The following is a 25,875-nucleotide window of genomic DNA, read 5'->3' on the forward strand; positions in this document are numbered from 1 at the left end:
TGTGTAAGCATCCTTGTGATTATACTGGACCCACCTAGTTAATCCAGGACACTCTCCCTATTTTAAAATCCTTAACCACATCAAGTCCCTTTTGCCATATAAGGCAACACATTCAAAGGTACTGCTGAGTAAGTGGTGGACATCTCTGAGGGATCCTTATTCTGTCCACCACAAGCTCCTATTGGCATCACATGTTTATTGATCATTTGAGTTTCTTCTACTGTGAAATATCAATTAGTTAATCATGTATTTAATAATTAGTTTTATCTAATTATTTAAGTCCTTATCTAATGTGCATTAATAAGAGATATACCACAATATAAAACTTTTTAATGTTAAAAAAGTAAGATTAAAGAAAATAAGAGTAGGTAATTGGAGCTAGTATCAAAACAAGAAGCCCAAATAATCCCAGGCCCCACCATCCTAAGGAAATAACGCACTAATATTAGCATTTGTACCTAAATTCCACACATTGCTTAGCCCTCATCCTTTTAAATTCAGGAACTCATGCCTGAGAACTTCTCCTCAAGCATTTCTGAAATTTCCATGTGTCTCAGTATCAGTCTGCAGCCATTCTTGTCTGTCTTCACTGAGATTCTGCTGTGCTAGGTGCCACTGCCCCTCTGAGAAGAACAAGTCCTTCTTTAGCATAAACCCTACTGTCCTCTAACTGCCAAACGCCTAAGGTGCCAAAACAGTAACTCAATCCTACTTGTGTCAGAGCACAAATGGGAAGGGAAATGCTCTCTCCTGCCATGTATTCACCTGTGTCCAGAGCAGCATTGCTTATACCAAGTCTCATAATATCTCTCATGATAAACAGTTTCTGTAGCTTTTGCTCACAACTCTGGAAGGACTCATGGGGTCAAGTCCACTGTGAAGGCTAGATCTGGGTGGTGGGACAGACACTGCCATGCCCATCATTGTACTGCTGTTCTCTTCCCTGTTTGCATCTTTCTCTTTTACACATTCCAGGGAAGTTGACCACAATTTTGTTTTTTCTGTAGGTTTTTTAGCAGACAATGTAAAAAGAAAAACTCAATAAGTTAGGAGGTTCATAGTAACAAATATATTTGTTTCTTAGGAGAATCACCACCACTCTCAGTATTAAGACCAGTGGAATATTTCTCCTGTTGGTTCATGTAAAGACAACACCACTATGCAATGTAGTTGATATGATCAAGAGTTTTACAGGTAAATCTTTTATAACCTCTCCCAATGCAGGCTGAACAGATCAAAACAAACATGGCATTTACAGGGATACATTTTAAAACTATCTCAAGTCCAGTTCCCAAAGAATGGTCTATGGAGTATTAGTACTATGTGAAATAATGATAAGGGATTTCTGTGTGTTTTAGGGATGCAATGGAAATGGATATGTTTGAATACTGTACACTATATACTAATCATAAAGATTTATAAAGCATGTTTGTTTCTTACAAGCTCTGCAGAATACTATAGAAGAGAATTCTGTTTAACTTAATTTAGCTCAACATGTTCCTGGCATATTCATCACAGAATTTTTTGTGTGTTTCTACCAATAATTCTGGGAATATTTATGTTCACATGAACACAGTTGATGAATACCTGTCTATGAAATTGGATGTCAGTAGTACCCTACAGAAAATCCTAATATTGTTGCTCACAGTCAAGTTTTTGAAATTTCTTAAATAGAAGCAAGTTCAAGATTATATTTTGGTGAAGTCTTCAAATGTGGCTACTCAGCTGAAGTTAGGATTAACTTTCCTTATGACAAGAGAGCACCCAGCACAGACACCACCTAATTGGAAGGGGGGTTGTAGCCCTCATACTGGAAACGTAATTTGGCTTTGTACAAAATTCTCAGGAGAACATATTTTTTCCTTACTTCTTTGTAGTCACTGTTGTTTTATTTTTAAGCATTTACTGATGCAGAAGAAAGCCAGAGTTTTTCCTGGTTTGTGCTCATTTATGAATAATCTATCTTACTTTCTTCACTTTTTTCTCACTAAACGCTTACAGTTCTTTGTCTCAAAAAAATTGTTGTATGTACTGGCAAAATGTCAAATTAGTTTGTTCTATATACTTGAGTCACTTTCAGATCAAGAATATTTATTTTGTTTTGTCTTTAATGACTGCTTGTGTTCCTGTCCATCATTTTTTCCTCAGTCCTGGTATGAGGTCTCCATTTTGTTGGAGACAAATCTATCACTATCACCTTCTCATTTATTAATGTTACCCCTTTGCACTTTTCTGTTTAGTTCTAGGAAAAGGAAAACTTCTTAAGTTTATCTTATTCATTACTGCTCCATAGGCATCTCAACATTTGCAATCTCCAGAGCAGCATTTAATTCTCAAAATGAAATATGGTTTTCTGTATGATCATTGTGTTCCATTTGACCCCCTTTTTTCATTTTGGTGTGTGTTTTCCTATCATCTTTTAAACCTAGGCCTGTTATGTCCTTTTGTTTGTTTCTTTTTTTTCCCAAGAAATTGATAACTCTTACCTTCTGTGAAGGATGAAAAAGTTTTCTAATTTTTCATCCCCATTATTTTTTCAAGTAATTTACATAGCTACCATATTTCATCGACTCTATAATGCCATCAATTAAAAGATGCATCATTGTTTTTTGTACAACTAAGAAAAAAATGACCATTAAATCATAAATTTTTTAACACATTGATTGTTATCTGAATTCCAATGTCAGATGTGTCAAAATATATCAAAATAATATGATTACGATAACTAAAATATATTATTCCTCTGAAACTTCAGCATATTATTCCTGAGTTTTTACCAAATTTTTTTCTAAGACCCATGTATTATTTGTTTTTACTTATTTTGAAAAATAAAATGTATGGGAACTCTGTTTGACAACAAAAGAGTACGCAGCTCTCCCTGGCCTCTATTCACTGTACACCTGGTACCAGTGCCCAGTATTAGAGTGCTCACTTCCTACCTCTGGATTGTCACACTTAAAACTGTGTTTTCCAGCTAGGATGTATTTATTAAAACAGAAACCCAACGGTACATTTTCTCACCTCCTTTTATACATTGTTCAAATGTCACATTCTCAATATGTACTTCCTTAAATACCCTCATAAAATTTCTCTATACTCCCAGAAGTCTTTAACCTTAGTCTCTGCTTATTTTCCCCCATAGTGCTTCTTGCCTTTTTTATATTGTCTGTTTCCCCTAAAAGAATGTAAGTTCCATGTGTTTTGTCTGCTGTGTTTACTACTATATCTCCCACACATGGAATAATGTCTAGCATTTGTTCAATAAACAAGTTTTTTGGGAAATAAATTAATAGTGGGTCCAATGATCATTGTTATCATTTTACAACTGAGAAAACTGGGTTCAGAATTAAAATGAGTAACAAAACTGGGATTCTAACATAAGTCAGTCTGATTTCAATGTCCATGATCTTAGCTGCTAGTCAACCTTGTCATTAATAATGGTTTAAAAAACTTAGTCTTATTTTTGAATTTAGAATAACATCTTGATATGTGTGTGGTTATTTTCTCAGTTATCTAAAACTTGAGATGTGGACCAATATTCCTGGTAGTTAAAGAAGTTCTACCAGCAGCAAATAAGTCCCCACTCCTATTTCTCAACCCTGCCTAGCACTGTCTTTCAACTCATAAACTTTCCTCTTCATATCGTCAGATGGGTTTGGAGAAATTAAATGTTTTTATCACCAGAAAAAAAATGATTACTTAATTTTTACTTGGAAATTCTTGGTGCTTAACTGGTCTTCAGGAATTAAAAAAAAATCAACTCCATAATGTATTCAGGCTCTGTGATAGACAGAAATAAAGATAATTTGGCACCTGGCTATTATTTCTACATAGGCACCAAGTACTCCTTTTATTCCTAAAACCATCTGTGTACTTTGTACATAGTAATATGCAACTTGGTGTTTCAATACCTTTTTCATGGTAAAAACAATCTTCTGTAGTTTTTTGTTTTTTTTAATTTAAGACTATTACATACACTAACTGGAGAAGTGTTTTTTGGTTGTTTGTTTTTTAACTGGGTAATAAGATATATTCTTGAGGAAAAAGGAAGGTGAAAATGAATGTAAGCAGAAAATGAGAAAATAAAAAATAAACTAGGTGCTAGTTTGGGATATTGATGCCTTGGAAATTTGCATTCTAAATTTGACTTTTGCTGTGGAAGTTTGCATCTGAGGGGCATCAAAATGCACACCTTTAATGGTCTGGATAACACCATTTATAAGATAATCTATCAGGGAAGTCAATATGGTGTTGGGTCTCAAATGTATGAAAGAATGCAGGTTATATTCAAAGTGCTTTTTAGGAATACTGAAGATAGACAGAAGTAAAGGGATACTCTTAGTTATGAAACCATTTAACAATGATAGATTAAAACTACTAAATATAGAATTGTACACTCTGGAATACAATAAAAATAGAATTACAGAAAGACACATAATTTAATATACTGAAATATTTTACCAAAATATAAGATCATTTGTCACTTAGGTTATTGTTAATTGTCTAATCTTTACTCTACTGCTCCCAAGAAAGGTAAATGAAAGCAGAAAATTTTCTCTGCTCATTATTGGATCCCCAGTTCCAGAGAAGTGTTGACATTTGCTGTACTTGTTGAATGAACAAAGCAAAAAATTAAGAAAGTGGGCCTTGAGTGTGACTACTGTCTAGCATATTAGTTTAGAGGATTGGCCTGATGTTGAACTCCTTTGGAGTTTATATTTTCTTCACTTTCATAATTTTATGAGTCAGGAATTTGAAAAGGGCTCAGCTAGAAAATTACTCATCTCCATGTGACTCTGTGGTTCTTTGCTGATTTGGTGAGCAGCTGCTCTGGTCTTGAAAAACTAACTTGGCTTTATGCACATATCTGATGCCCTTGTAAGGATGACTGGGCCCCTCTCCCTTTCCATGTCACCTCAGGGCCCCTCCAGTCTCTCTGGAACTGATTGTCAGAATTCTTACATGGTCCGGCCCCACAAATTCGTACTGGTGAGGTTTAGGCAAGTTATTTAACCTTTCCAAACGCCAAATCTCATCTGTAAAGTAAGGTTAATAATTGTACCTACATTAGAATATTGTAAGTGGTAATTTGGATAAGTGTTTGGCACAATGTCTTGAACATAAATGATCATACCTATGAACTGTTATTGTTGAGTTGAACTTTTAAGCATTGGGAGATTTTGCTGGGGTAAAGGAGAGATAAAGGTATCCTAGTTAGAGTGAGTGTTATGAGCCAAATCACTGCAGTGGAAATAACATGGAAAAATACTGAGAGGGTTTATTTGAAGTATGCGTGGGGGAAGTATTAAGAAATCATTTATGAATAGGGTGGGCATGGAATATAATAGTGGATCTTGAATTAGTAGAAAGTATGTAGCTTGACTGGTAATAACAATTGCACATTTTAGTAAAAATTAAAAGCATATTGGATCACTGCATAATCTAAATTCCTATACTTGCTAATGAAGATTTTTCTCTAAATATCAAGTGCAAAATTGACTTCTTGTAAACCATCTCAGTTTTCCCACATGTATAAATGTGTACCATGACCTAACAATTGACATTTTATTCATTGCTAAGTGTATAAATTCATACTTCATGGAATAATATTTTAAAATAGTTACTAGGTCATTGACTTTGACACTAGTTTTCCAAAATTCCATTCTCTAAAGAGTTGCCTTTATTGGATACAGTGATTGGTTATTTTGCTTTAAGAAAGAAACATTTATCTAAATACTGGATTTCATGAGTCAGTGAGATGTTCTATATAAACCAAAGGAAGTTGCTAATACTGATGTTATAATTGGAATTTCATATTCCTGGAAGATGGTCGCAATTTAATCAAAGTGATTTTGGAGCTTTGGGAAAATGTGCTGATGTGTAGCTTAGCATGGAATTAACAGATCAATTTTACCCTGAAGTCTATAATTACTAATTCTCTTCAGTCACTGAAAACAAAACTTATTTTGTAATATTGTTCCATTCACTGGGTATAAAATTATAGTAGTTGCTTATCTCTTTTGGTAGCCCCAAATACTGTAGTTTGTTTCTCTGTAACTCATGTATTTACTAAAATCTTTACTGAACATCTACGACTTGAGCATTACCCGTACTATGCTCAAAGTTCTTATTTATTTATTTATTTTTATTTTAGGCCATTCTGTGTGGCTTGCGGGATCCTAGTTCCCTGACCAGGGATCAAACCTACACCCTAGGCAGTGAAAGTACAGCTTTCTAACCACTGGACCACCAGGGAATTCCCATGAAATGATTTGTTCCAAAATTATAATGTTTCTAAAGTAACATACTCAGACACAAAAACATATGCATAAACCCACATATAATATAGTAATCATTGATAATTTTTTCAATTCTGTAAGATACAGGATTTAGTGGGAACACTGTACTTTTGGATTTTTCCCATAATAAAAATGTATGTATTTGAATATGTAAGCATCCAAAGTGTTTTTTAAAACATTTTCTTGGCAAATAAACATGGATTAATAGTAGTTACTTGTGTTATTCATAAACTTTCAGAAACAATGACTGAAATTAATGTCTATACAATTGTCCAATTAAGAAAGGGAATATTTTGAGCAATATAGAGTAGCTATATCTTATAGGAAATTTTGTATTATATTTTAGAAATTGTATTTATTGCTTATATTTTGAGTGAAAATAAAACATAAAGCGACATTAAAATCACTGTCTTCATATATTTAAGAAATTCTTGGCTTCAAGTTCTCATTCCCCCTAACCCCATCCTTTACTTTTTAACCTAAAATTGTTTATTTTTCTCTACAATCAGAGTCAGTGGAGCATAAAATGCCATAACCTTTGACAGAGATCATGATTAAAATCATAATAGATATTATTTGACATGCCAACCTAAAACCAAAATTCAATTGAAATTTAGGTTATGATCAGCAGGTGCAGTCCTATGAATAAGATGGAAACCATGATCAAGAAACCATACTGTTTAAAATATGGAGTTTCCTTACAAACCTAAAAATAGTTACTATATGTTCCACCATTCCCTTCCTGGGCATATATCCAGAAAAGATTAAAACTGTAATTCAAAAAGATATATGCATCCTAATGTTCATAGCAGCACTATTTACAATAGCCAAGACATGGAAGCAACCTAAATGTCTATCAATAGATGAATGGATAAAGAATATGTGGCATATATGTGTGTGTGTACATATATGTATATATATGTATACATATATATATACATATATATATATATAATGGAATATTACTCAGCCATAAAAAGAATGAAATAATGCCATTTTCAGCAACATGGATGGACCTAGAGATTATCATACTAAACGAAGTAAGACAAAGACAAGTATCATATGATATCACTTGTATGTGGAATTTAAAAAAAAGATACAAATGAACTTATTTGCAAAACAGAAAGAGACTCACAGACTTCGAAAACAAACTTTTGATTACCAAAGGGGAAAAGAAGGGAGGGATAAATTAGAAATTTGGGATTAACAGATATGCAGTATTATATATAAAATAGATTTAAAAAACAAGGGCCTACTGTATAGTACAGGGAACTATATTCAATATCTTGTTATAACTTAAAATGGAAATGAATCTGAAAACAAATATATATATATAAATAACTGACTCTTGTTGCTGTACACCTGAAACATTGTAAATCAACTACACAGTACTTCAATTTAAAAAAGTATATACACCATATTCTTGGATTAAAAAAAAACATACTGTTTGGATGTATTTGCCTATCTACAGGGTGGTTTCTTTGCTCTAACTCAAAACAAACAAACAACAAAACAACCCCAAAAACCCTATGAATGGGATAAATGTTACCTAAGACATAATGGTGCTTTTTCTAAATGAGTTTAAATCCAGGTTCTACAATTTTCTAGTTGGTGATCTTGGGAATGCTACTCAACTTCTCTTCACCTCAGTTCTGTAATGACACTTAACTCAAAGAGTCTTGTGAGTATTAAATAAAATCACCTGTGGAGGACTCTTAGCATAATATTTAGCACATAGTATTGATAACTATTATCTGTTGTTTGTAATTTAAATATTATTAGCATTATCATGTTCAGGCAATAACCAATCTAGGACAGTTTCATTAAGACAACATTTATAAATCTGGAATTATTCTTTTTACTTTTTATTTTGAAATAATTGTAGACTTATAAGAAGTTGCAAAATAATGAGACCGGGAAGTCTCATGCACACTTTCCTCATAGTATAATATCAACACCAGGAAATTGACACTGATACTATTGAAGAGAAAGAAATTTTCCTCTACTCTTCTAGGTTCTTCTGGCTGCCCTAAGAATTAAATTCACATGAGACAGATTAACAGGAGAAAGTCAAACAAATGTTTAATAGCATGTACACATGGGAGAGACACAGGAAAACTGAGTAACACACCAAAATAGCTGAAACTCTCACTATACCATATTCAGCTAAAGACAAAAGAGGATGTTTGGGGATAAAGGTTTGGGACTTCAAAGGGTAGGGAGGCAATTGATATAGAGATAGAAAAACAAATGTTGGGTAAATAAATGTTTGCTGGGCCATATAGAGACAATGGGACACAGAGTGGACTCTGATCTCTAACAGTTCCCCCAACCATATCCAGCCCATATTCATTGCAGATATCTGTGATAGCTCTATTCTGGGAACAGGCCCTCTATCTAAATTCTTTAGGCAGTTATGGGGAAGGTCAAAGTTTTCCCCTGAGTGTTTTGGGCTTGATTGTTTTCAGCTTCAATTAATCTGCATCCCAAAGAAATATTTTGGGGTGGCAAGTTTTTTCCCCTATAATACAATCCACAGAGTTCATTCAGGTTTCATCAGTTATGCATATACTCTAGTTCCAAGATAGGTTGGAAATCAGATGCATCTGTGGAGCTTTCTACAGGCAGATTAGAATCTGAGGGGCCTAAAATAATAGAATTTTTCTAGCCCAATTTCTGAACTAGTTGGGAAAAAAAAGGTAGCTAACAAATCCTAAAATATCACTGTTGTTACTCTTAGAAACAAGATTGGAGAATGTTTTCTTTTCAACGTGTTCCTATTCTTTCCTTTCCTGGAATATTGGACTAATCTGTTCCTTATTTAGATGTTGTTACAAGAGAGTATTTAGTTTTTGAAAACGGAGCAATTTACCTATAAGCTGCAATTCTAAGTTTACTTATAAGTTTTCTATATGTGTTATATAAATTTTTTTTAAAGGTATAGAAAAAAGACTTTGTGTGCTGATACATGTAGGAGGAAGCTGTAAAGAATGAGGATAGCTACAAGGAGATTAGGGAGGGGTTTGCAGCACAGAGTATGGTGTTTAGAGCCTAATGTCATACTAGCTATGCGTGTTCACTAACACCAATTCATAAAGCTTCCTTTGCTGTGGGATGACCCTAAAGTTTTGCTTTTGCGACTCTCATTGAATTGATAACTGGTTTCAGAGGTCTTAGATAATAGAGATGTTTTCACTGAAAATAGCACAAACACAAAATTTTGACCCATTTTTCCCCTTTTCCCTTCAGCAGTGTTTTTAAAGATGCTTGATCCCGCTGAGAGTATGATATAGTCTTCAGGCTTTGAGTTATAAGTTAGCTATCTCTGCAGCATTTCAGCCTACTGACCTCAAAAGTTGGGAAAGCAATATGAAAAGTTACAAAATTGAGAAATGAGCAAAAAAGAAAGGTTGGGGTAAAAATAAAATTACTAATATCACTTATTATATTCAATTTAGATAGTTGTATATATTTTCAGCACATTCTACAGTTTTTTTTTAACAATAAAAACAAAGCCTTGCTAAAAAGTCAGTCTGTGGAGAACAATCTACAAAAGGAATAGTTTTGATGCTATACATACATGTATTACATGGAAGACAACTATCTGAGGCTATTTTAAAACTATTGAAAAATCCTGTTTATCTGAACAATTATTGTCCTGACACCATGTCTTGACCCCAGTTTTTCACTTTTAATAATTATCTTCCAAATGTTCCTATCACTCGTGGTGAGGGAGTGTGCCCATGACAATATTTAAGCTATACTTTAAAACTGAAAACCTGGATCATTAAATACAAACATAGCTATATGCAAATGTGGGGTATTAGTTGTCATACTTTGTCTTCCTTCCTCTTAAGATTGACTGTGTCATGGTTATCATGCTAGTTTATGAAACAGCATTTTCACTAATATTATATGCTTATAGTAGCAACTGTTTTAAGATAAGTTTATCTTTCTCTCCATGGACTCAGCTATCTCTCCTTGAGTACACATTCTCGTGTGTCAAGGTCCGGAACAGTATTGAACTTATTTCTGGGACTTATTTTCCAATGTAGACATTTTATAATCTTATCAGAAGTTTGTTATTTTATTAATGGTTGTTTTCAAGTAAGCTTCTTGGACTTACTCTAACTTACTCTGAAATCTTTCACCTTTCATTTCTAATTGTGAAAATCTTAGTCTTTCTTTAGAATACAGAGTAAATTATAATTTATTCATGATAACTTTCCAGATGACTCAGATAAAAATTATTTTTATACCTGTTCCCATGTAAAAATATTTGAGCAGTGATTGTCACTAAGTCAGGAATCAATAAATAAAGCCTAACATCATCATCACCATCATCAACTTTGATGCTGAAAACACTATATTTTGCTTTATATATTTGTGCCTCTACCACTAGACTTCATGCCTCTTGAGAAGGTAAAATTCCAAATCATCTAGGTATTTCCCAGTACGCTTGCATATAGTTATATATTTAAAAATTGAATTATTGCAATTAATTTGCCATATTAGGTGACTGTTATCAAAATCAAGTGTTGAGAAAATTTTATACATGTGACTTTTCTAAGGAGAAAATTTTGTAAAGTTACATAACAGGACAATGAATAGGGGATGAAATAGCAGCATGTTCTGCCATGTAAGGGGATGGGCCTGAGGAATCACTGAATAATTGTGAAAGTTCTGGTCACCTGTATACAGGGTCACAAAAGAGGTGAAGATAAAGCAGAAAACCTTAGTGGGGGGATTACTCAAAATAACTAACTTTACTTAGGCAATTTCACTATGGTTAGATTTTAAAGGAGAAAGCAAACCTGTGGTAATGTTATCAATGCTGAAAATTATTAGATATGTAAGTGAATATTTTTGGATAATCAAATTTTGATTCCTAATTTGAGTAGAATAGAATATAGCTAGTGAAGCCAAAATCAGATTTCAGTACACATTGCATTAGTACTTTACTGCTAAAATACACAGCAGTTCTGTAGTTCTATTACACTATTACATCATGGCTAGACTGCAATATTAGATCATATATAATAGTAAATAAACCGTTTAAAATGCAATACACAGAAATGAAAGTGCCTTAATAAAATGAACTATTGTTCTACTAGCATTAGGTAAAATAGATTAGTTTTATAGAACATGAAAAACAGTGGATTAAAATCAATCAATCAATCAATTTATTAAAAAAACACACACAAAAACAGTGTATTAAATATTTGGTGACACTATATTTTGGCCTTCTTAAAAGATAAGTAAAATTTCAACCTGATTAACCATTATTATTAATGAATCGATAAAAGCCTCAAAATCTTATAGCTGGCTATAGATATAAAATGTATATGACCTCTAGCAAAAGAATATTTTGAAAATGCCTGAATCACGTTATTTAATGTTAAGGTTAATTCTGTTTCATTACAAATTATTTTGTAAAAGGAAAGCTCTTGCATTTCTTTTTAACATTTCCTATTGGAAAATGAGCTGGCATTGATTTTTAATTCAAATCTCATATCAAATTAATAGATCTTTAAAAGTGCAGCCAAAATAGAAAATAACCTTCATCCTTAAGGGGGCCTAGTTTCTATTTTACCTAAGTTTTGTTTTAGCACTATGTAATCTAGTCTACATTTCAAAGGTTATTAGCTTATTTGGTGCCAAAAGGTCATGCATATTAGTGGTAATTGGCTTTTATAAATATTGCTCATTATGCAAATGCATTATTTACAAGCACCATTAGGCCAAAGTGGATTTGAGAACTTGGGTAATAGTTTCTCTGCATTCATTACGAGGCAAAATATTTGACAATAGATAAATTAGGAGTTCATCTTAGATATTAGCATATAATTTAGAATATGAAAAATTTGTGATGCCTCCTGGCTCATAAGCAGTAAAACAGGGCTGGTTGGGAGGCAGAAATGCAAATAGGTGGGGTGTGAATATCTGAATTCAGGAGACTCACCCTTAACCATCTAAGTTGGAAGTACCTGGTAATGCCTCGAACCAATCTAACATGCTGCCATAAGATACCATCAGTATCTGCTAATTTTGTTGGAACTAACCAAAATATTTGGTTCTGAATTCATAGAGTACTGAAAGCAATATGGTTTCCAAGTTTTATGGACATGTAAATCTCACTTTCCTTCTTCTATACTGAGAAAGACAGTTTCTGCCTAGTTTAGATGATCTGAAAAGTCCTTCTGATATACAGCATGATGACTGTAGTTAATAATACTGTACTGAATACTGGAAATTTGCTAAAAGAGTAGATTTTAGGTGCTCTCATCACACACACACACACACACACACACACACACACACACACACAAATGGTTAACTGTGAGTAGAAGATATGCTAATTATTTTGTAGTAATCATTTCACTATATGTATGTATGTTAATTTACCATGTAGTACATCTTAAATAATGCAATTTTTACTTAAAAATTAAATTAAATCAAGATAATAAAAAAGGCACTCTGCAAGACAGTACAGGTCTAAAGGAGCAAGCAGACCTCTGCTGAGAGTATCTAGAACCAGGGTGAAAGCAGCTATAGTAAAGCTGAATTGTGACAGGTACTCCTTGATTATCTCTTTTAGCTGGTATTTACTGACATATTTGCTCAATATTTTTGTATTATTTTAATCTATTTTGCTTAGCTTCCTACAGATCATTCCTGTCTCTGCACAGCTTAGTGATCACCCAGTACATAATCATATGCTGTCTTCAAACACCTTAAAAATGGAAGGCTTTCTTCTTTTACCAATAGATCTTAGCATAGTTTGAGAGCACATTTCAAAGTTCAGGCATTTTTTGAATCTACCTTGGCTTTTATTTTCTGCTATCCCCTCCCGTGTTTCCTCTGCACACATGTGCATTTTCCTGGGCAATCAGGAATGCATGGAAATAATGGACCCTCTTTTGTATCCCTTGGGATGCATGTAGCCTCACAGTAGGTCCCGGGACATATGGAGAGAGTATCAAAACCCTCTATGGCTTTCTCATACCCAGGATTTCCCTTTAACAGTTTGTCCTTCCCCATTTTCTTCCCACGAAGATCACTCACTGAAAACTGCTATATTTTACATCTTCTGTATCAGATCAAGTAAACTCTCTCCATCAGCAAGGTTGTTTTCACAACCCTACCCTTGGAGAACCATTTTCCTTTAAAAATAAAATAAAGGCAAGGCAGAATACTATATTTAGTCTATTCCCAATTTTGCATTTTATGGGTGACCAGGATATGTATCAAAAGCCTCAAAGAGAGCACTGACATTGAGATAGGCATGAAAAAGAATTCCTAACCAAATATGATTTTACAGACAGTCTAGAGACAGAAAACTCATTCAACTCAGGCAATATTCAGGTACAAGCAGTAAGAATGAAGTGTCTCTGTGATATGATCTGAAAACATTAAAAATGGGTGGTGAATATAATTTTGGAATTTTTAGCATAGAAAAATGTGGAACAATAAATCAAAGGAGATTCAAGAGAAACTTTGTCTCAGGGGAGGGCAATACATTATCTTTTAGGCATGTTAAATTTGAGGTGCCAATAGGAAGGTCCTTCAGATGGTAAAGTCTAATAAACATTAAAAAATGAGACACAGGTACTGGGGAAAAAATAAGAACTTGGGATAAGATTTGGAAATCATTATCAAAAGGCATAATTATTTAATTTATCGGAGGAATTGAGTTTTCTAAGATTATAAATATATGTAATATACAATAGATCATATATAAATATAATCTAGTTTTCTAATATAAATATATATTTTTTTTATCTTTTTCAAATTCCTCTGAATTGGAGACAGCTAAGAGAAATAAGAGGCAGAAAGATGACAAACTACTTGCCAAGGTCCATCTGAAAGAGAGGAAGAGAAGTGGGAAAGAGAGAGAGAGAGAGGGAAAGAGAGAAAGAAAGTGTAAGGAAAAAAACTGAAGAAAGATCTGCCTGAAGGCAGGAGAGGAGAAGAAACCTCGTCAAAGGAGACAGAAAAAGGATGATAAAGGAGGCAGGAAATGAACTAATAAAGTCTCCTGAGGAAGATGGCGAAAGAGTAAGACGCGGAGATCACCTTCCTCCCCACAGATACACCAGAAATTCATTTACACGTGGAACAACTCCTACAGAACACCTACTGAACGCTGGCAGAAGACCTCAGACCTCCCAAAAGGCAACAAACTCCCCACGTACCTGGGTAGGGCAAAGCGGAGAGATTCCCGCACAGAGGATCGGTGCCGACCAGCACTCACCAGCCCGAGAGGCTTCTCTGCTCGCCCGCCGGGGCGGGCGGGGCTGGGAGCTGAGGCTCAGGCTTCGCTTGGAGCACAGGGAGAGGACTGGGGTTGGCAGCGTGAACACAGCCTGCAGGGGGTTAGTGTGCCACGGCTGGCCAGGAGGGAGTCCGGGGAAAAGTCTGGAGCTTCCGAAGAGGCAAGAGACTTTTTCTTCCCTCTTTGTTTCCTGGTGCGCGAGGAGAGGGGATTAAGAGCGCTGCTTAAAGGAGCTGCAGAGATGGGCGCGAGCCGCGGCTAACAGCGCGGACCCCAGAGACGGGCGTGGGACGCTGGGCTGCGGCTGCCGCCGCCAAGAAACCTGTGTGCGAGCGCAAGTCACTGTCCACGCCCCTCTACCGGGGAGCTTGTGCAGCCCGCCACTGCTGGGGTCCGGGGATCCAGGGGCGGCTTCCCCAGGAGAATGCATGGCGTGCCTCGTGACGTTGCACAAACGTCACATCGGCCTCTGACGCCGCAGGCTCGCCCCGCCTCCGAGCCCCTCCCTCCCCGCCCCACCCCCGGCCCGGGTGAGCCAGAGTCCCCTACACGGCTGCTCCTTTAACTCTGCCCTGTCTGAGCGAAGAACAGATGCCCTCTGGCGACCTACACGCAGAGGTGGGGCCAAATCCAAAGCTGAGACCCAGGAGCTGTGAGAACAAAGAGAAAGGGAAATCTCTCCCAGCAGCCTCAGAAGCAGAGGATTAAAGCTCCACAATCAACTTGATGTACCCTGCATCTGTGGAATACATGAATACACAACGAATCATCCCAAATTGAGGAGCCGTGTGGATGAAAGGTTCTTGGTGCTGCAGCCAGGAGTCAGTGCTGTGCCTCTGAGGTGGGAGAGCCAACTTCAGGACACTGGTCCACAAGAGACCTTCCAGCTCCACATAATATCAAACGGCGAAAATCTTCCAGAGATCTCCATCTCAACAGCAGCACCCAGCTTCACTCAACGACCAGCAAGCTACAGTGCTGGACACCCTATGCCAAACAACTGGGAAGACAGGAACACAACTCCACCCATTAGCAGAGAGGCTGCCTAAAATCATAAAAAGTCCACAGACACCCCAAAACACACCAGATGTGGACCTCCCCACCAGAAAGACAAGATCCAGCCTCATCCACCAGAACACGGGCACTAGTCCCCTCCACCAGGAAGCCTACACAATCCACTGAACCAACCTTAGCCACTGGGGACAGACACCAAAAACAACGGGAACTACGAACCTGCAGCCTGCAAAAAGGAGACCCCAAACACAGTAAGATAAGCAAAATGAGAAGACAGAAAAACACACAGCAGGAGAAGGAGAAAGATAAAAACCCACCAGACCTAACAAATGAAGAGGAAATAGGCAGTCTACCTGAAAAAGAATTCAGAATAATGATAGTAAAGATGATCCAAAATCTTGGAAATAGAATAGACAAAATGCAAGAAACAGTTAACAAGGACCTAGAAGAACTAAAGATGAATCAAGCAACGATTAAAAACACAATACATGAAATGAAAAATACTCTAGATGGGATCAATAGCAGAATAACTGAGGCAGAAGAACGGATAAGTGAGGTGGAAGATAAAAGAGTGGAAATAACTACTGCAGAGCAGAAGAAAGAAAAAAGAATGAAAAGAACTGAGGACAGTCTAAGAGATCTCTGGGACAACATTAAACATACCAAGATTCGAATTATAGGGGTTCCAGAAAAAGAAGAGAAAAAGAAAGGAACTGAGAAAATATTTGAAGAGATTATAGTTGAAAATTTCCCTAATATGGGAAATGAAATAGTCAGTCAAGTCCAGGAGGCACAGAGGGGTCCATACAGGATAAATCCAAGGAGAAATACGCCAAGACACATATTAGTCAAACAGTCAAAAATTAAATACAAGGAAGACATCTTAAAAGCAGCAAGGGAAAAATAACAAATAACACACAAGGGAATCCCCATAAGGTTCACAGCTGATCTTTCAGCAGAAACTCTGCAAGCCAGAAGGGACTGGCAGGACATATTTAAAGTGATGAAGGAGAAAAAGCTACAACCAAGATTACTCTACCCAGCAAGGATCTCATTCAGATTTCATGGAGAAATTAAAACGTTTACAGACAAGGAAAAGCTGAGAGAGTTCAGCACCACCAAACCAGCTTTACAACAAATGCTAAAGGAACTTCTCTAGGCAAGAAACACAACAGAAGGAAAAGACCTACAATTACGAACCCCAAAAAATTAAGAAAATGGGAATAGGAACATACATATCGATAATTACCTTAAATGTAAATGGACTAAATGCTCCCACTAAAAGACACAGATTGGCTGAATGGATACAAAAACAAGACCCATATATATGCTGTCTACAAGAGACCCACTTCAGACCTAGAGACACATACAGACTGAAAGTAAGGGAATGGAAAAAGATATTCCATGCAAATGGAAACGAAAAGAAAGCTGGAGTAGCAATTCTCATATCAGACAAAATAGACTTTAAAATAAAGACTATTAGAAGAGACAAAGAAGGACACTACATAATGATCAAGGGATCAATCCAAGAAGAAGATATAACAATTGTAAATATTTATCCACCCAACATAGGAGCACCTCCATACATAAGGCAAATACTAACAGCCATAAAAGGGGAAATCGACAGTAACACATTCATAGTAGGGGACTTTAACACCCCACTTTCACCAATAGACAGATCATCCAAAATGAAAATAAATAAGGAAGCACAAGCTTTAAATGATACATTAAACAAGATGGACTTAATTGATATTTATAGGACATTCCATCCAAAAATAGCAGAATACACATTTTTCTCAAGTGCTCATGGAACATCCTCCAGGATAGATCATATCTTGGGTCACAAATCAAGCCTTGGTAAATTTAAGAAAATCGAAATTGTATCAAGTATCTTTTCTGACCACAATGCTATGAGACTAGATATCAATTACAGGAAAAGAGCTGTAAAAAATACAAACACATGGAGGCTAAACAATACATTACTTAATAACGAAGTGATCACTGAAGGAATCAAAGAGGAAATTAATAAATACATAGAAACAAATGACAATGGAGACACGATGACCCAAAACCTATGGGACGCAGCAAAAGCAGTTCTAAGAGGGAAGTTTATAGCAATACAATCCCACCTTAAGAAACAGGAAACATCTCAAATAAACAACCTAACCTTGCACCTAAAGCAATTAGAGAAAGAAGAACAAAAACACCCCAAAGTCAGCAGAAGGAAAGAAATCATAAAACTCAGATCAGAAATAAATGAAAAAGAAATGAAGGAAACGTTAGCAAAGATCAATAAAACTAAAAGCTGGTTCTTTGAGAAGATAAACAAAATTGATAAACCATTAGCCAGACTCATCAAGAAAAAAAGGGAGAAGACTCAAATCAATAGAATTAGAAATGAAAAAGGAGAAGTAACCACTGACACTACAGAAATACAAAAGATCGTGAGAGATTACTACAAGCAACTATATGCCAATAAAATGGACAACCTGGAAGAAATGGACAAATTCTTAGAAATGCACAACCTGCCAAGACTGAATCAGGAAGAAATAGAAAATATGAACAGACCAATCACAAGCACTGAAATTGAAACTGTGATAAAAAATCTTCCAACAAACAAAAGCCCAGGACCAGATGGCTTCACAGGCGAATTCTATCAATCATTTAGAGAAGAGCTAACACCTATCCTTCTGAAACTCTTCCAAAATATAGCAGAGGGAGGAACACTCCCAAACTCATTCTACGAGGCCACCATCACCTTGATAACAAAACCAGACAAGGATGTCACAAAGAAAGAAAATTACAGGCCAATATCACTGATGAACATAGATGCAAAAATCCTCAACAAAATACTAGCAAACAGGGCTTCCCTGGTGGTGCAGTGGTTGAGAATCTGCCTTCTAATTCAGGGGACATGGGTTCGAGCCCTGGTCTGGGAAGATCCCACATGCCGCGGAGCAACTAGGCCCGTGAGCGACAACTACTGAGCCTGCGCATCTGGAGCCTGTGCTCCGCAACAAGAGAGGCCGCGATAGTGGGAGGCCCGTGCACTGCAATGAAGAGTGGCCCCCGCTTGCCACAACTGGAGAAAGCCATCACACAGAAACGAAGACCCAAGACAGCCAAACAAATAAATAAATAAATAAACAAATATGGGGTTTAAAAAAAAAAAGAAGAATTAAAAAAAAAAGTCCTCCTTCTTCGACTAAAAAAAAAAAATACTAGCAAACAGAATCCAACAGCACATTAAAAGGATCATACACCATGATCAAGTGGGGTTTATTCCAGGAATGCAAGGATTCTTCAATATACGCAAATCAATCAACGTGATACACCATATTAACAAATTGAAGGAGAAAAAACATATGATCATCTCAATAGATGCAGAGAAAGCTTTAGACAAAATTCAACACCCATTTATGATAAAAACCCTGCAGAAAGTAGGCAAAGAGGGAACTTTCCTCAACATAATAAAGGCCATATATGACAAACCCACAGCCAACATCGTCCTCAATGGTGAAAAACTGAAACCATTTCCACTAAGATCAGGAACAAGACAAGGCTGCCCACTCTCACCACTCTTATTCAACCTAGTTTTGGAAGTTTTAGCCACAGCAATCAGAGAAGAAAAGGAAATAAAAGGAATCCAAATTGGAAAAGAAGAAGTACAGCTGTCACTGTTTGCAGATGACATGATACTATACATAGAGAATCCTAAAGATGCTACCAGAAAACTACTAGAGCTAATCAATGAATTCAGTAAAGTAGCAGGATGCAAAATTAATGCACAGAAATCTCTGGCATTCCTATATACTAATGATGAAAAATCTGAAAGTGAAATCAAGAAAACACTCCCATTTACCATTGCAACACAAAAAATAAAATATCTAGGAATAAACCTACCTAAGGAGACAAAAGACCTGTATGCAGAAAATTATAAGACACTGATGAAAGAAATTAAAGATGAGACAAATAGATGGAGAGATATACCATGTTCTTGGATTGGAAGAATCAACATTGTGAAAATGACTCTACTACCCAAAGCAATCTACAGATTCAATGCAATCCCTATCAAACTACCAATGGCATTTTTCACAGAACTAGAACAAAAAATTTCACAATTTGTATGGAAACACAAAAGACCCCGAATAGCCAAAGCAATCTTGAGAACGAGAAATGGAGCTGGAGGAATCAGGCTCCCTGACTTCAGACTATACTACAAGGCTACAGTAATCAAGACAGTATGGTACTGGCACAAAAACAGAAAGATAGATCAATGGAACAGGATAGAAAGCCCAGAGATAAACCCACGCACATATGGTCACCTTATCTTTGATAAAGGAGGCAGGAATGTACAGTGGAGAAAGGACAGTCTCTTCAATAAGTGGTGCTGGGAAAACTGGACAGGGACATGTAAAAGTATGAGATTAGATCACTCCCTAACACCATACACAAAAATAAGCACAAAATGGATTAAAGACCTAAATGTAAGGCCAGACACTATCAAACTCTTAGAGGAAAACATAGGCAGAACACTCTATGACATAAATGACAGCAAGATCCTTCTTGACCCACCTCCTAGAGAAATGGAAATAAAAACAAAAATAAACACATGGGACCTAATGAAACTTAAAAGCTTTTGCACAGCAAAGGATACCATAAACAAGACCAAAAGACGGCCCTTAGAATGGGAGAAAATATTTTCAAATGAAGCAACTGACAAAGGATTAATCTCCAAAATTTATAAGCAGCTCATGCAGCTCAATAACAAAAAAACAAACAACCCAATCCAAAAATGGGCAGAAGACCTAAATAGACATTTCCCTACAGAAGATATACAGACTGCCAACAAACACATGAAAGGATGCTCAACATCTTTAATCATCAGAGAAATGCAAATCAAAACTCCAATGAGATATCATCTCACACCAGTCAGAATGGCCATCATCAAAAAATCTAGAAACAATAAATGCCGGAGAGGGTGTGGAAAAAAGGGATCACTCTTGCACTGCTGGTGGGAATGTGAATTGGTACAGCTACTATGGAGAACAGTATGGAGGTTCCTTAACAAACTACAAATAGAACTACCATATGACCCAGCAATCCCACTACTGGGCATATACCCTGAGAAAACCATAATTCAAAAAGAGTCATGTACCAAAATCTTCATAGCAGCTCTATTTACAATAGCCCGGAGATGGAAACAACCTAAGTGTCCATCATCGTATGAATGGATAAAGAAGATGTGGCACATATATACAATGGAATATTACTCAGCCATAAAAAGAAATGAAATTGAGCTATTTGTAATGAGGTGGATGGACTTAGAGTCTGTCATACAGAGTGAAGTAAGTCAGAAAGAGAAAGACAAATACTGTATGCTGACACATATATATGGAATTTAAGAAAAAAAATATGTCATGAAGAACATAGGGGTAAGACAGGAATAAAGACACAGACCTACTTGAGAATGGACTTGAGGATATGGGGAGGGGGAAGGGCAAGCTGTGACAAAGCGAAAGAGAGTCATGGACATATATACACTACCAAACGTAAGGTAGATAGCTAGTGGGAAGCAGCTGCATAACACCGGGATATCAGCTCGGTGCTTTGTGACCGCCTGGAAGTGTGGGATAGGGAGGGTGGGAAGGAGACGCAAGAGGGAGGGGATATGGGAACATATGTATATGTATAACTGATTCATTTTGTTATAAAGCAGAAACTAACACAGCATTGTTAAGCAATTATATTCCAATTAAAAAATTATTTTAAAAAAAGTCTCCTGAGAACTAACTGTGAGTGAGGCTTCAAAAGAGAAACCTGAATTGCGCCCACTGCCACAGAGATATTGCAAGCAGTATGACTGAGCACGGGATTTTAGTCATTAGGTTGTCATTGGAGATCTTGCCCACATAACTCCCAGGGAATATAAATTCATGGTAGATAACAATTTTAAGCAAGATATTTTTACAGAAAGAGTATGCTATATCTAATTAGATTCATGCAAAGCTTTATTTTTGAAGTATTTTTATTGTTTTGATAATGAGAAGAGTTCAAAATCTTTCCTAATCCATCTATTCAGTTAACACAGTAAGACAATAGAATGATATAATAATCATATCAATAACTATTTCTCTAAAGTTTGTATTCTTTTTTCTTGATTTTGAAACTGTTTTTTTTAAAGACTTTTTGAATACTTACTACCTGACAGACTGAACCTAACACTTTTGTGCCTTGTGTTATTTAATTATTACAACATTCCTCTGAATTAGAGATTGTGTAAGAGGAATAAGAGCCAAAAGGATAGCAAACACTTGCCAAGATCATACAGCCAATGAGAGAAGGAGCTGAGATTTGAACTCACAACTGTTAGAGCCAGTAATCACTGTGCTAAGCCATACTCCTGAGGAGCAGAGAGCATACATGCCCGTGTGCCCATACAAACTCATGACAGTGCATATATCAGCAGTAGTTCATCAGCTTCTATTCTCAATGCCGTAATTCATACTCTTTCTACATTTTACCTATACTTTTCCTCCTCTGCTGATATCTTCCCCACTTCTAATTTATCTTACATACTGCTGTCTCCATGATCTTTTAAAAGTATAATAGTGATCATCAAATCAAAGAAAAAAATACTCTTGCCTCTTTCTGTGCTATTGTATTTATTTTTTAACATTTTCTTTAGTGTTACACACATTTCTCCAGTTAGGCTTATTATTGACCTGTCTTACTCCCTGTCCTGGCTTTTTTTTCCACACAACTACATCAACACTAGATTGTAAACCATTTAAGAGAAAGAACTATATGTTGTTCAAATTGCTGTTCCTATCCACCCAACATTTTAGAAATAAAAAGTCCTTATAATATTCATTGGATTTGCTGAAGCTGTGAGTGGCCTTATGTTTCATTAAATACTTCAGTATGCAGTACATTTTTCTCTTGGATACTTAATATATAGTTATTGAATATATGAATGGATTTATGGATAAGTGAAGAAGAAATTCCTAATTTGCTGCCAGGGGTACACTGCTCATCGGATATATACTGCAGCTTATCTGTATCCACTTTTGATAAAACAGCAGTAAAAAGGAACAACACACTATCTTTGGTCAAATAAAAGTATATTTCTTTGAAAATAGGAATGATTATCACTTAACTAAACTTTGCAATTTTTAGAGGCCCACAGATTTCTCAAGAGCGCCTAATGGGTGTGTATGTATGTATGTGAGAGATGGGGTGGAGAATGGTGTTAAAGAGTACAAAATACTGCAGTTTTAAACTTATGCTAAGTACATACTTTTTATATCTGAAGTTTGTGGTAACATGGCAACAAAAAGGTAAATTTAAAGAAAGAGCAGTTATTAAATTACTTTTTTCTTAATGATTGCTGTTGATAAACACAGGTTTTGTTATCTGAATTTTTACTTTTTAATCAGTTGTATTTACAATAGGTACATGATCCAAAATAGTCAGGTAAATTTATTGCAACTTTACATAATTCAAACTGTGAGTAGAAATTACTCAAAATTCCATAATATTTCAAATAGCATTCGGAGATCAATATGAACACTGATCTTCTCTCCTTAGAGCTAAACATTGGATAAAGTTGCCAATTACAAATTAGGAATAAGATGATAAAATTATTGGTTTTATTCTGATACTAGGTCCATAATTCCCAACAGAATATTTTTGCTTTGCTAGGCCTAATGGAATTGCTCAAATAAGCAGGTGCTTCCTTTCTATGCCAAAAAGATCTCTTTTTGAAATCCACTGGAGAATTAGAGCTCTGTAATGGGAGAAAAAATAATACAAATCACCTGGATCCAGGTCTAGTTTGATTTTCAAGTTTGATGAGGGCCATTACAGGTGGATGAATAAATAAAGACGTTAAAAGGCTGGAAATGTTAAGCAGGTGTTTATTTTTGTAAGCTTTCCATACTTAATGTATGTACAATTTTCATGAACATAAAGATTGACATATGAAACATCTTCAACATGATATTAGGAAAGATGGTGGAGTAGAAAGATATGCTCTCACTCTGTCTTGCAAGACCACCAGAATCACAACTAACTGCTGAAGAATCACCTAAATGAAGACACTGGAACTCACCAAAAAAGATACTGCACATCCAAATACAAAGTAGAAGCCACAATGAGACAGTAGGAGGGGCACAATCACAATAAAATCAATTCCATAACTGCTGTGTGGGTGACTCACAAACTGGAGAACACATACCACACAAGTCCACTCACTGGAGTGAAGGTTCTGAGCTCCACATCAGGCTTCCCAGCCTGGGGGTCAAGCAATGGGAGGAGGAATTCCTAGAGAATCAGACTTTGAAGGCTAGTGGGATTTGATTGCAGGACTTTGACAGGACTGGGGGGAACAGAGACTTCACTGTTGAAGGACACACACAAACTAGTGTGCTCATCAGGACCCAGGGGAAGGAGCACTGATCCAATAGGAGACTGAACCAGACCTACCTGCTAGTGTAGGAGGGTCTCCTGCAGAGAGAGGGGGTGGCTGTGTGTCACCATGAGGACAAGGGCACAGGCAGCAGAAGTTCTGGGAAGTTCTCCTTGGCATGAGCCCTCCTAGAGTCTGCCATTAGCCCCACCAAAGAACCCTTGGATGCTCCAGTGTTGGGTGGCCTGAGGTCAAACAAACAAGAGGGAGGGAAAGCAGCCCCACCCATCAGCAGACAAGTGGATTAAAGTTTTACTGAGCTCTGCCCACCAAAGCAAAAACCAGCTCTACCCACCACCAGTCCCTCCCATCAGAAAACTTGCATAAGTCTTTAGATAGCCTCATCCACCAGAGGGCAGACAGGAGAAGCAAGAAGAACTACAATCTTGCAAACTGTGGAACAAAAACCACACTCACAGAAAGACAGAGAAGATGAAAAGGCAGAGGGCTATGTACCAGATGAAGGAACACGATAGAAAAACAACTAACTGAAGTGGATATAGGCAACCTTCCAGAAAAAGAATTCAGAATAATGATAGTGAAGATGATTCAGGACCTCGGAAGAAGAATGGAGGCAAAGATTGGGAAGATGCAAGAAATGTTTAACAAAGACCTAGAAAAATTAAAGAACAAACAAACAGATGAACAATACAATCATTGAAATGAAAAATACACTAGAATGAATCAGTAGCAGAAAAACTGAGGCAGAAGAACGGATAAGTGACCTGGAAGACAGAATGGGGAATTCACTGCTGTGGAACAGAATAAAGAAAAAAGAATGAAAAGAAATGAAGACAGCCTAAGAGACCTCTGGGACAACGTTAAATGCAACAACATTCACATCATAGGGGTCCCAGAAGGAGAAGAGAGAAAGAATGCAAGAAAATATTTGAAGAGATTATAGTCGAAAACTTCCCTAACATGGGAAAGGAAAGAGCCACCCAAGTCCAGGAAGTGCAGAGTACCATACAGGATACACCCAAGGAAAAACACACCGAGTCACACAGTATCAAATTGGCAAAAAGTAAAGACAAAGAAAAATTATTGAAAGCAGCAAGGGAAAAATGACAAATAACATACAAGGGAACTCCCATAAGGTTAACTGCTGATTTCTTAGCAGAAACTCTACAAGCCAGAAGGGAGTGGCATGATATACATAAAGTGATGAAACGGAAGAACCTAAAACCAAGATTAATCTACCCAGAAAGGATCTCATTCAGATTCGATAGAGAAATCAAAAGCTTTACAGACAAGCAAAAGCTAAGAGAATTCAGCACCACCAAACCAGCTTTACAACAAATGCTAAAGGAACTACTCTAAGTGGGAAACACAAGAGAAGAAAAGGACCTACAAAAACAAACCCAAAACAATTAAGAAGATGGTAATAGGAACATACATATCAATAATTACCTTAAACGTGAATGGATTAAATGCTCCAGCCAAAAGACACAGGCTTCCTGAATGGATATAAAAACAAGACCCATATATATGCTGTCTACAAGAGAACCACGTCAGACCTAGGGACACATACAGACTGAAAATGAGGGGATGGAAAAAGATATTCCATGCAAGTGGAAATCAAAAGAAACCTGGAGTAGCAATACTCATATCAGATAAAATCGACATTAAAATAAAGAATGTTACAAGAGAGAAGGAAGGACACAACATAATGATCAAGGGATCAATCCAAGAAGAAGATATAACAATTATAAATATATATGCACCCAACATAGGAGCACCTCAATACATAAGGCAACGGCTAACAGCTATAAAAGAGGAAATTGACAGTAACACAATAATAATGGGGGACTTTAACA

Source organism: Mesoplodon densirostris, chromosome 4, assembly GCF_025265405.1.
Source record: "Mesoplodon densirostris isolate mMesDen1 chromosome 4, mMesDen1 primary haplotype, whole genome shotgun sequence".
Taxonomy (NCBI): Eukaryota; Metazoa; Chordata; class Mammalia; order Artiodactyla; family Ziphiidae; genus Mesoplodon; species Mesoplodon densirostris.